At 35.3% G+C, this 13844-nt stretch overlaps 1 pseudogene; it reads left to right on the top strand.

Moving 5' to 3' along the window:
• The first annotated feature begins 1744 nt into the window (after nt 1-1744).
• Nucleotides 1745-10458, top strand: LOC111178520 (alpha/beta hydrolase domain-containing protein 17A pseudogene; annotated as a pseudogene).
• The last annotated feature ends 3386 nt before the right edge of the window (nt 10459-13844 follow it).

The following is a 13844-nucleotide window of genomic DNA, read 5'->3' on the forward strand; positions in this document are numbered from 1 at the left end:
TGGTAATTAACTTTAGGAAATGGAGAATTCTGAGAAAATGCAAAATACAAATAAAATAAAGAGAAAAAGGGAATATATTTGTTGGCTAGTGGCAGTAATCATGAAATATGATGAATACCAAAATCTACTTGAAAGGATATAATGTGGGAAACATAAAGAGGAGGAGCCTTGTGGAAATAGAAGTAGATGCATAATTCTATGTTTCTAAGATAAAGGGAGAAGCAAAGTAAGGTGATCCTTTTATTAAGGATGGGAAGAAAATTGTAGGGTCTCTAAGAAATAATTTATCAGTTTACAACTCTACATAAGATTTGTCTGATCTTTTGATCTTAGGTGAATAATGAAGTAATTGTTGGGTGAAGAAATAAAATCATGACATTTAAATTCACTATCGTCTTAAAAATAAAGCATTTTAAAGTTTTGTAGAGAAAACAAGCAATTCCTTATTCTACAAATGATAATTTGATAAGTAAGCAGTGTTTTTGAAATTAATTATTTATTTTTGGCTGCTTTGGGTCTTCATTGCTGCACGCGGGCTTTCTCTAGTTGCGGCGAGCAGTGGCTGCTCTTCGTTGTGGTGCACGGGCTTCTCATTGTGGTGGCTTCTCTTGTTGTGGAGCATGCGCTCTAGGCACACAGGCTTCAGTAGTTGTGGCTCATGGGCTCAGTAGCTGTGGCTCGCGGGCTCTAGAGCGCAGGCTCAGTAGTTGTGGTATATGGGCTTAGTTGCTCCGTGGCGTGTGGGATCTTCCCGGACGAGGGCTCAAACCCGTGTCCCCTGAATTGGCAGGCAGATTCTTAACCACTGTGCCACAAGGGAAGTCCCCTCATTGTTTTTAATAAAAGAACATGGTTGAGAATTTTAATATATAATAATTAATCCAGACCATAAATGAATGATACAATACACTCAAATTTTTAATATTAAGATCAATAAGCAAAACCTCATTTTATAACCTTGGCTAACAATCTCAACAGAAGTAAGACATGAATAAAATATAATTATTTTATGAAATTTTGTTTTAATTCTTGTTTTTGGTAGTTATTTGTTCTTCAGGACAAATAAATAGTTTTATTTCCAAAGAATAAGTATAAAAGGACTTGTGGCTTTTTTCACATTTTATTTGGCTTGAAGTGAACTGACAAAACTAGATTATCAGGCATAGTCAACTGTATAGCTTTTCAATAGAGTATAGAGTACAGAGTTCAATAGGAACAGACACGTTAATGTTTTTTGTTAAACAAATGTCACTCTCCTTGCTGTGACATTGTGTTCATTCTTTAAGGAATACCTGTAGCAAGAGAGAGGGGCAATTATTCCTCTATTAATTTGAATTAGTTTCATGCTTAAAGAGATGTGTAAAATCCTGTGTTAGTATGTCATTTTTTTCTAGGGTACGTAATAAAATTAATTACTCTTTTGGAAATGCAAGTAATATTTAGACTACACAAAAGTACTTTTTCTGTTTCTTATAAATGTAAAAGAATTAAACTATATTTATACATATATGCAAATTATTCAGTGTATTACTTGAAGTAATTAAAAATGTTCCTGCCCTCAAGAGAGTGTGTGAAAGTTAATTATTAGAGGATTGAGAGGGTACATTTTAAATGAAAATTGTTCTTATATATTCACATATATGATGTATAGTTTATATTTACATGATATACTCAATTACTGTGTCTATGTGTTGATAACAAATGAAAAGTGTGCACGTAGGTAGTATAAACAGGTTTGACTGAAATGGATATTTGAATAAAACGCCTGTGGCTCATGAAAACCATGCTTCAACACACTCCTCTTGGCACTTAAAAGAGTTAGATAATGATTAAATTTCCCACATAAACTTCAAACAATGCTATACTACATGGTTTTCAAAATTTAGTTTCAGATGACATTTGACGAGTGGTACTTGTCAGTCTTTCCTGGCTACAAGTAAAATACCAAGGGGGGGTGTGCATGAACATATAACAAAAGCTAACCACCTGAAAACTAAGTGCAATAGTTGGTATCTTACAATTTCAGAGGGAATTCCCCATAACAATAAATCCTGTAAAAGTAAAAAAGTGCATTGATGAAGCAGAAGTGATACACAGCTCAAATGAGTGGACAGCCAATAGGTGAAGAGTGATAAAGCTACTTTGAATTTTGGAAAACATAGTCTCCACAAATAACAGGAGGTGAGCCGGAGAAAGGAATAGCCGTAGCATCAGTGCCTGGTGGAATTTAGGCTTTTTCATCATTGCTGGCTCTTCTGATTGTCAGAGAACTATGTCATGGGAGGAAGAGGAGAATGAAGGGAATTCAGTCTAGTAGAGCATTATGAGTTGTGCAGCCGTGTGTCTAAGAAGAGAAGCAATCAATGCCCTGTGCTCAGAGAATAGCTCCAGGAACAAGCTGTGTACCGGCCTCAGGAGGTTGGTGCCTGCCATGAACAGCCTGTTGGTGAACGAGCTCTGCTGCCTCTTCTGCTGCCCGCCCTGTCCTGGCCTCATCACCGCCAAGCTCGCCTTCCTACCTCCAGGGCCCACTTACTCGCTGGTGCCGGAGCCTGAGCCCAGGCTCGGTGGGCCAGGGCCGCCCCTTCGGGAACCTTGGCCGGCAGCCCCCAGGGCACTGGAAGCTCCACCTGCTGGAGCACGCCAACTTCTGTACAGCCAGCGCAAGCTGGACACCATCGAGGTCTTGGCCACCAAGAGCAGCTGGGGCATCCACGTCTCCTGCATGTACATGTGCTGCGTGCCCAGCGCCAGGTATACGGCTCTCTTCTCGCAGGGCAACGCGGTAGACCTGGGCCAGATGAGCAGTTTCTGCATCGGCCTGGGCACGCGCATCAAGTGCAACATCTCCTCTAACTACTTCGGCTACAGGGTGAGCTTGGGCAAACCCTTGGAGAAGAACCTCTACGCCGACAGTGGCCTGGCAGGCCCTGCACATCAGGTACGGCATGAGCCCAGACAGTGCTGTCCTCTACGGGCACAGCATCATCAGCACGGTGGCCACCGTGGACCTGGCCTTGCGCTACCACTGCGCCATGGTGGTGCTTCACTTCCCGCTTACCTCGGCCATGTGCATTGCCTTCCATGACACCAAGAAGACCTACTGCTGTGACGCGTTCCCCAGCACCTAGAAGGTGTCCCAAGACGCTCTGTGTCTTTATTCCTGTCCTGCCCCTGGGTTCTTCACAACCTTTTTGTTTTTAGATTCCATATATATGTTAGCATAAGGTATTTGTTTTTCTCTTTCTGACTTACTTCACTCTGTATGACAGACTCTAGGTCCATCCACCTCACTATAAATAACTCAATTTCGTTTCTTTTCATGGCTGAGTAATATTCCATTGTATACATGTGCCACATCTTCTTTATCCATTCATCTGTCGATGGACACTTGGGTTGGCTCCATGTCCTGCCTACTGTAAATAGAGCTACAATGAACACTGTGGTACATGACTCTTCTTGAATTATGGTTTTCTCAGGGTATATGCTCAGTAGCGGGATTGTTGAGTCATAGGGTAGTTCTATTTTTAGTTTTTTAAGGAACCTCCATACTGTTCTCCATAGTGGCTGTATCAATTTACATTCCCACCAACAGTGTAAGAGGGTTTCATTTTCTCCACACCCTCTCCAGCATTTATTGTTTCTAGATTTTTTTGGTGATGGCCATTCTGACTGGTGTGAGGTGATACCCCATTGTGGTTTTGACTTGCATTTCTCTAATGATTAGTGATGTTGAGCATCCTTCATGTGTTTGTTGGCCATCCATATATCGTCTTTGGGGAAATGTCTATTTAGGTCTTCTGCCCATTTTTGGATTGGATTATTTGTTTTTGGATATTGAGCTGCATGAGCTAAACAACTATCCTTTGAGAAGCCCACATAGGAAGAAGTGTCCTCAGGAGAGAAGCACGTTTCTATTAGAGAAAGAACATAAAAGGGATGCCCAGAGAAAATACTATGGAGACCATTCTGAAAGGACGTATAGTGGAAACAGTTCAGGAATTTGAGACTCAATATTTTTTTTCTATTTTCCCTTCTAGCATTCATTTTGAAATAAAAACATCACAAATGGAAAGCTGATATACACAGGAAGGAACACATGTTTAAATTACTCATCTTCCATGTTCAATGAAAAGTACTTATTAATTAGTGTTGGGGCATGCTGACACTCACGGTGGTTGATATGATTAGAAAGGAAAAAATCAGAGAGATGTAAAACTTCTCTAATGAAAAAGTTTATCTGAATTGGGAGTTAAAATCAGATAGTCATCTCAATATAAATGAATAATCTTTATAGCAGGGTTTATCCATATACATTTTGATAGGAGTATAAAGCTCCCAATACATCAGAAATTTAGTGTTTGAAGTTGATTAATTAGCAATTTAAAGTAAATTAAAACCCTGTAATTGAAAACTATACATTTTTAACTTAAAAGACAAAGTAATGTTCATCATGAAGCAGTCTGACGAGTTCAAGTCCAGAGGACTGTAGGGATTCATTTCATGTAATGGATATTTTATAGACAGTTTTATTTTCTTTCAATGGCTTTATGGGAGATATTTCATTTTTCATTTCCCTTCATGTCAGTTAGAAAGTCATTAAATGAATATGTAATGATTCCTGATTAATATTTTAAGGCCCTAAATATTTTAACAATTCTGACAAAGGTATAAAACAACTTCTAATTATGTTAACATATAAAGGAAGGGGGAAAGGTGATAGAACAAGGAAAACAATATTCAATAAATTTCAGGCCTATACTTTTAAATTGCAATCATAAATTACTTAAATAATATCACATTATATGCTGAAAAATAACAATCAGCAGTACAATATTACCAAAGAATCACTGTGAGGTAAATGTTAGCCTATGTTTCTATTAACATTATAGAAACATCTGATGATCTTGATATAGTAACAAATCCTGATGTTACTTCGGCTCACATACTGTTTGATACACAGAAATAATTTTCTGTATATTTATCGTTAAATGAAATATCTGTGAAATGTGTAATAAACAGTAACTGAAATAACTATTTTGATTTGAACACATCTTGATTAATTAGCATTTACTAATAATTATTAGTCTTATGTATCATAAAATATCATTTAAGCTTTGCATATTTGAGCTGTTAGGTAAAGTATAGTGACATACAAAATATTAATGTAACCATGAATCAGTGTAGCCTAATGGTTAAGATCACGTACATTGTGCAATCTGTCAATATTCAAATGCTATTTCTATGAATTTCAACCTTAAAACAGGGGCAAGTTAAAACTTCTTGTGCCATAGTTTCCTATCTATAATATGGTAATAAGAGTACTTACCTGATAGAACTGTTGGGAGGATGAAATTATTAATACAAAAACATAAATAAATTCTCAGCTCACATAAACGTTCACTACTTTTGTTGCAGAGGGCCTGTTACCTCTGGGCTTTGGGCCCGATGAGATGGACAGAGCAGCAGAGGTGGGTGGAGGTAGGTGAGGCAATAATTAGTAATATCTGAGTTCTCCCAGTGCCTGAAGTAAGCTGGAGGGTGAGACAAAATCAATTTAATCTTGATCCTCTATTTCTAAACCCATTTGTACCCAGAACTGTGGTCACAAAGTCCGATTACAGGTTCTGGATAGCAGCTAGTAATTTTAGCACAAGATTCATGTTGTGCCTTCTATAAGAAAATGAAACAGTTAAAACATGCTAATTATGCATTAACAAAATGCTCTCATTTTTGCTAGAGAATGTTAAAAAGATTATTCAGCAAACTTTTATTAATTAAAAGAAATATTATTAATAGTAGGATTCTTAATTTATTTTACAGAATTTATATGTCAACTACATTATAAATAAAGCATGAATATATGTTTATTTTAGTTTAGCATGATAATTTAAGGTCCATTATGTAAATGTTTTTCTCAGAGGAACAAATATACTAAAATGAGAATTATGGACAGTTAAAACAGATGATACATGCTTTTTATTCTTTATTAGTTTGATATATTTCCAGTAAATTACTGTATTGAAATAAATTTCAAAATATTATTAGTAATTTATGCATAAATATGAAGATTATATTCTGAAAATAAATTTATTATTTTATAGTTAGTTCTTATATTTATTCTTGCTTTATCGCTTTATAAAGGTAAACAAAAAAACAACAAAAAAGGGAGTAAAATATTCTTTCTAAAAACGGATTTTTCATTTAGAGATACAATTTTCAGGACTTCAACACTACTAAATCAGTGGCATCCAGTGTGCAATATAATGCAAGCCACATATTTAATTTAGAATCTTCTAATATCCACTCTAAAAAAAACATAAAATGAAACCAATTACATTAATTTTGTAAGTAGTGGAAATGTAATGAAAACAAAAAGTATGAGTGCTAGTCTAGTGCCCTTACTAGTATATAATCAAACTACTATTACAGTAATAATCCACTTTCCGTTTTCCTTGACTGCTTCCAGTATAGTCATTTTGTCTCCTTAATGTGGCTTTAAACAGCCTTGCAACAGTTATCCTAACACCTACCACAGTGCTTAAACCTGGTAGCCACTCAAAGCCAGTTGTTCTCTGCACTTTCATAAGATACTGTGTATTTGGAAAAACGAACATGCATAATAAATACATGGATGATTTAAACTTGATTGTATGTTTATCTAATTTTAAAGAGCAAATAGTTATTGGGCTATGAACAGTTATTACTAAGTTATTGTGCTTGGTAATCTGATAAATATACAAATGAATAAAACATAGTTTTAGCCCTCAAGGATAGTTTTAGCCCTTATTATATAATAGGGAACAAAAAAAAATAGCACTTAGGCTAATAATATTTCCTAAATATACAAGATTAGAGAGAACTAGCTTAATGCGGGTCATGTGAAAGTAGTGTTGTCAGATTTAACAAATAACAACACAGCATAAATGCCTAGTTAAACTTGAAATTTCAGGTAAACAACAAATATTTTAAGTACCAGAATATTCCATGGGCTGTAACATGGATAAGAACTTATTTTTATAACTTCACACTTTATTCAAAATAAAAAAAGTTATTTATAAGTAATTTTTATAGTTCTTGAAAAAGGTAGATGAGTATAATTTATTTCAAATCACTTCTCATTGACTAGTCTCTTGCTCAAGCTAATTTTGGATTTTGTGTGTATGTGTGTGTGTGTGTTCTTTTAATTACAATTCAGATTTCTATAATAACAAAGATTTGACACTCATCAAAATTACATAGATTATTTTACAAATGATATGTGAATTCCCAGAAATAATTTGTTGTGAAATTAAGATGTTGAATATTTGTTACATTTTAATGAATTTAGTATATATTTCAAAATTAACCTTGAATAAATTTAGTAAAATTAATAAATAAATTTCAAATTTAACATTGAATTCTATCTTAAAAAATCTAATTTCTTCTGAAAATACAGCAAATTTTGTACTGTCAGATAGCTTTGAAATAAAAATAAATAAATAGTTAAGGAGAATAATGTAACAAATCTACTGCAAGCGTATCAACGTACTTTTATTTTTAAATAGAGGTTCCCAGAAAAATAAATTGTCTGAAAAAACATTTAACTTATGGAAAGCAGTTATATCACCTTTGGTGATAGCTGTAAACCAAAATTTAGGAAATCGAAAAATTTTTATAAAAAATCTCGGGGGGACTTCCCTGGTGGTCCAGTGGTTAAGACTCCATGCTCTCAACGCAGGAGGCCCGGGTTTGATCCCTGATCAGGGAACTAGATGCTACATGCCACAATTAAAAGCCTGCATGCTGCAACTAAGACCTGGTGCAGCCTAAATAAAATTTAAAAAAAGAAAAAGAAAATCTTGGTTCCTTTCTTGAATGTGCATTTCTTAGGTTGTTTTTCTTGAGTATATTATCCATATGGCATGTAGTTGACACTACTGTAATGAGTTCGAAGGTAGTGTAATTCTTTAAAAGATGATTGTGAGAAGTATCATTTTATAAAGTTAAACAGAGAAACGTAGCTGCATACATCTATTCTGTCATGAACTATTAAAGTGAGCCAATCACCATAGAATTTGATCAATTTTAATTTAAGTATCTGGTATCCATGTGATGTGCATTGTTCCTTCTAAAATGTAAAACTGATATCACTCAATGCATCAATTAATCTCAAGATGAAACTAAAACATGTTGTCATATTATTCATCAAATATCAACACACCCTGACCTCTTCTTGATAGCTATCACTTAACACCATATTCATAAACAATGAACTCTCTACAGTGCGTTGAATGTACCTATAAAGATGCTTCTAACTATACCTGGAATTTCTTTTCACCTTTTCTACCTATTTGTACCTAACTCTTATTAAATCTTCAGACCATTCCCCAGAGGTTGCCTTCATGCATCCATCTACCCAGCCACTCATTCAGCAAATATTAAGAGCAGTCTATGTGAAAAGGGGCTGAATTTGTTGATAAAATAAGGTAAAGCCCTTGATTTCACAAACCTTCCTTGCTAGTGAAGACAGATGACAAACAAAGATTAAATATGTTGTGTTACCTATGAAGGAAAAGAAAAAGATGAAGAATTAGGAATAAAACAGGAGGCATTTCAGATAACATAGTCAGGGGTGGTCTCTCTCATGAGATGAGTTTGTGCAGCAAACTGAATAATGTCTGAACAGACAACTGGGCTTTTAGGTGAGAGCATCAAAGCAGAAAGAGCAGCCAGTACTAAGACCCTGAGAAGGATCAGCACAGGTAAGGACTAGGGAGAAAGAGCAGGAGAGGAGATGGGAGATCACATCAAATGGCCATGGTTAAACCTTCCCCAGCATCACCCCAGTCTTCCCCAACTGCTGGTGCCTTCACAGAACCCTGCAGCATTCCAACCTCAGATGTTACACACCAAGTAGAGAATGACTTTTCTTTTGGCCCGGGGAGATGGTGTTCTGCAGATCCTGCACTTGCCTTCTACTATACTCTCAGCTCTGAACTACCATTTTGTATTTCAGCCCTTGCCACACTGGCCACACCCTTCATTTTTTGAACACTTATTAGTAACCACAGTTTTCTGCAAGGCACCATTGTGTGTCATGTGGAGAAGCAAGAGTGTTGCAGATTTATTTTCCTTAAGGATATTTAGAATTAGTATTTTCTTCAATTAAATATTATGTAAAGAAAGTTTTGCTTAGCTTCGTGTAGGTGATGCACAAAAACTGCCATGGGAGTTGAAAAAAGGGAGATTATTTCCTTCAACTGACTTTCAAGGTGGTTGCAGGGAGAAGTGGCAGCTCAGGAGTGGACCCAGGGAGTCTTGGGGGGATACAAATGGCCTTTCTAAACTCTGAGAATTGTGTGTACAGTTATTACAGAGGAATGACCAAGTACCCTGAGTAGGCTGTGAAATTCTGAAGTCTGTACTGTATCTTATACTCTGTTCCCCCAACTGTGAACTGACAATATCTCACCCAAAATATTCATTTGTATTGCTTCCGCTCTTGTCCAGCTCTCAGCACTACAATTAATTCACTTGGTAGCAGTCAAAATGATATGTAAAATATAGCTCATTACATGACCTGTTCCCTGTGATTAAGATCTTCTCCTGGTTCCTCTTTACCCTCTGATAAAGTCTACAATTCTTGGACTGGTTTTCAAACCTTCCATGACCCAGCCCAGGTCTATCAACTGGTCTCTAGTTTACATTAATTTTTTTTTTTCACCTGTCATGCTTCAACCAAACTGGCTTTTTTTGTTTCCATAAACTGACCAAGCTTTGGGGAAACTTATGGCCCATCTACTAATCATTTCTTTTTCTTTTCCCAAGAATGTTATTTCCCTCAAAATTTTCAAGCCAAATACTTTTTGTCCATATTTCCACTTGATGGTGTTCTTCTTTACAACAATAAAAATCAATCACTTAGTTACTTCTATCCTACACCCTCTTTTAATCCTCTACATAAAGATTTTAACAGTTTGATGTGTTTTCTTGTTGTTTTTATTCACATCTTGTAATAAAAGCTGTATTAGAGCAAGAAATGTTGGTATTGATCATCACTCTTTTCTCTTTGGTTGGAACAACGTCTATTGTATAGTAAGCATTCAGTGTATATGTAGGATAAATGAATCAGTGTTAAACACGTGAATGAGTCACATGGCACATGGTAGTTAAAAGGCGAGAGACAGATGAGCATTGGTATAAAGTTGAAAAAGTATAAAATCCTCACATGGAATCAGTAAAATTGAACAGAAATGACTGGAATATGGGGAAATAAGGAAGGGTAAGTTAGTGTGGGTTTATAGAAGATTGTGACTAACAGATTCATTTTAGGTTATGATGAATGTGAAAACATGTTTCTTTTGGTCCTTACCTCTCTTAGTGCTGATTAGAAGCAGTTTGTTCAACCCTGTGAGCTGGGAAGTGAAAGAAGATACTTGTGAAGTAAGGGCTTTGACTGATACTCCAGAGCAGTGATTCTGACATTATTCTTTGGCTGATGAGGATAGATACTTCGAATGTGGCAATATCTTCACATACCTCTATTGAAAATTTAAGAGGCCAAATCAACAGGGGACTTAGGAAAATGAGGAAAACTATTCTTCCTTATGGTAAGTTAATGTCCACAAGTTTCTTGTCATACTATGTTTTAAAATCCATTGCACACTTCTAATTATAGAGTAATATTTTCCAGCTGCGCAATGTTCACCTACTAGTATCTAGTATATTTGAAGTTTGGTTCTTCTGAGGGCAGGCGAAAAAGTGGTAAAGTTATTAAGCTTGGTTCTGGTAAGCCACAAGCTGTTCTAAATCTGAAGCCTGTCTTTTTTTTTCCTTTAATTTCGACATCGGTTTTATACAAAAGGGATTTATATGCATGTTCGAATAATTTGTTAGATTTGAAAGGTCCATGAACTTCCACAAGTGACCTAAGTTTGAACTTTTATTTGTAGTTAAGCCTTGCTAGAAGAAAGGCAGATCTCCTTCTAACCGAGAGATAATAAAAAGAATAGAGATAAAAGAAAGACCTGCGAATAATTCATTCACGAATATGTGGAATGAGGTTTGGAGAAGGAAAGATAACTTTCTGATAGAGGCCGGCTCTGGGGAATCTGGGATTTGTTAAAGTCACAGTGTCTGAAGGACATGGTAGGCTCATACATGGTTTGGCTAATAATTAACTGAGTGATAAGCAAAGATGCTTGCACCTTCAATATGAGGGAGTCAACAGTTTAGAATCTGAAATATGATTCTATGTAGGATTTTGTCCTTGATATGGAGACATTCCAATCAGCATAACTGTGGAAGATATACTAATAGGACTCAGCATAAGAAATAGCTAGTTTGCCTGGATATAGATAGATTTGTAACCATACAGACTACAGAGAAAGAAACTAGAGAAAAACAAGTTTATGGTTTAGGTCAGTATCAGAGGAGTATAGGGAATGTTGTGATTGATTGTCTTGGGGTTCAATAATATCCTGGGCTTTATGAGAATCAGAAAGTCATGAAGGAAACCAACCATATTGACCAAGTTATTAAATGCCAAATCTAATTCTCCACTTTGCTAAATTATTGTCAATGTAAACTGGAATATACGTCCTGAAGGTTAGGATTGTCAATAGGTGTTAAGACTTAAAAAAATGGTGCCTTTGGGCTTCCCTGGTGGCGCAGTGGTTGAGAGTCCGCCTGCCGAAAGCAGGGTACACGGGTTCGTGCCCTGGTCCGGGAAGATCCCACATGCCGCGGAGTGCCTGGGGCCATGAGCCATGGCCGCTGAGCCTGTGCGTCCGGAGCCTGTGCTCCGCAACGGGAGAGGCCACGGCAGTGAGAGGCCCACGTACCGCAAAAAAAAAAAAAAAGTGGTGCCTTTGGATATAGCAATTCCATCTTTTTGAATATACTCTTTATTTCAGTCTTTTATTGAAAATAATGCAAAATAGATGGTTTATGGAATCCCTTTATATACAAAGACTGGCTAATATTGGTTTCTAATCATTAAGTATTATAAAATTAATGTAAATCTAATTTATTGTCATAGAAATTTATTCATACTATACTAAATAGTAAAGAAGTGAAACTTAATGCAAGTGAAAAATAAGAGATAATAAAAGCCCCCCTTTAGAATTTGACTAATGGAAGTGAACAGTTAAATAAGATGACTTGACTAAGGATGCCCAATACATTATTATCTCTTAATTAAAAAATATTTTTAAGACAAGGTTCGTTGGTTTGTATAGTCCATTTTCTTGTCTGAACTACATCAGCAGTGCAAAGTCTGATTTCCAGTTTCAATCGCTTTGAAGTATTATAAAAACTTCTCAAAGCCATCTGTGAAGCCGTTCAGGAGCATAACCCTGTAGACTTTATCATGTTTCCTCATATTTTAAAGTTTTCTTACAGATACCTAATTTAGTAACAATTTTATTGATTAAATTTATAAATATTTACATGTTATTAAAGTAGTTTTTAAAGAGACAGAATATGCTGTACACATAGATCATGAGTTTGCTACTATTTAATTAAAATATGTAATGGTAGTAAAATGGGTAATTTATATAGCTAGGTTTGGGCACAAACACAACTGCTTCTTGCTAAGCATATAACTCAAATAGTGTGGGAAAAACACATAGTTGTACCAGAAGGAAAATTACTAATAGAGGATTCCAGTAAGGATTTGTTCTAGAAGCTGGAAAGAGCATCACTTAATCTAAGAGTTGGTTAAATTGAAGTAGGTAGAAAGAACTTCCACTGAAATTGCCATTTAATAATAATAAAAAAAATGTTAGCCTCTTCTGCCTCTGAAGATAAGAAGTCATATCACATAACTGAGGAAAACACTTTCTATACTGATTACCTTTATGTTATCTTACAGAAGCAAGATCACTAACCCTAGGAATTAAAACATTATAGTTGGCATCTAAGTTGTCCTTGCTTTCTTATCATGGTAACAGGCATTAATAAACAGAATTGCTATTTAGTTTTATTTCCAAGTTTCCTAAGATAGTATGATCACAAACTTTAGGAAATTTTCTAAACAGGTTTATTTATTAAAATATATCATGGATAAAGTAGGAGGGTTAAAATGAAAGAAATGTGCATCAATCTCTGTTTATCCACAGGGAAGTTTATTTAACCTCTTTGAACTTCTATGAAAAATGGAAAATAGAAGCTATTATATAGAGTGATCATTAAGATTAAACATGGTATTATATAAAATAAATGGTTCCAGTAATATGAGTTAAAAGACATTTGAAATGAGGAAAGCATTACTGATTTTTGAGAGTTCAACTATAAAATGGATGCATGATAGAACTGAGAAGTAATGTTGAGTCACCTTAAATAGATTAAAGGCCTTTCAGGGCAGCAAAATCTTCCTATAATATGATTTAATATATAGAGAAAGCCAAGGTTTTAATACATCTATTGTATCTAATGTAATGTTTCTCACATTTAAGTAATGGAGTAACCCTTTTTGAAAACTCAAAAATAACCCAAACAAGAAAGACAGTCAAAAGATATCCAGTGTCAATTTAAATATATTGCTAAAATATATTTTAATTAAATATATTTAAATCTAGATTTGATATGAACCAATTATGATTATAGCTCATATAAAACAAACAAAACACCCCCAAAACTAAGCAATCAAACCCAAGAAACAAAACAAAAAGATAAAAAGTAAGTGTGCAAATGATATTCAAACAAAACTATATTTGGTCCATTTAAGATGGCATAGAGATAGTCTCTCCACTCTCCTCCAAAAAAAAGTATAATCTTTGGGAATAATGCAAGAGAAAACTGAAAGAGAACTCTGAAAAGTAGAAAGAGGATGGCAAATTGCCTAGGGACAAAAAATGGGA

Source organism: Delphinapterus leucas, chromosome 3 (assembly GCF_059928025.1).
Source record: "Delphinapterus leucas isolate spDelLeu-1000000601 "Yukka" chromosome 3, BTC_Dleu_Yukka2, whole genome shotgun sequence".
In the NCBI taxonomy this organism is placed as follows: domain Eukaryota; kingdom Metazoa; phylum Chordata; class Mammalia; order Artiodactyla; family Monodontidae; genus Delphinapterus; species Delphinapterus leucas.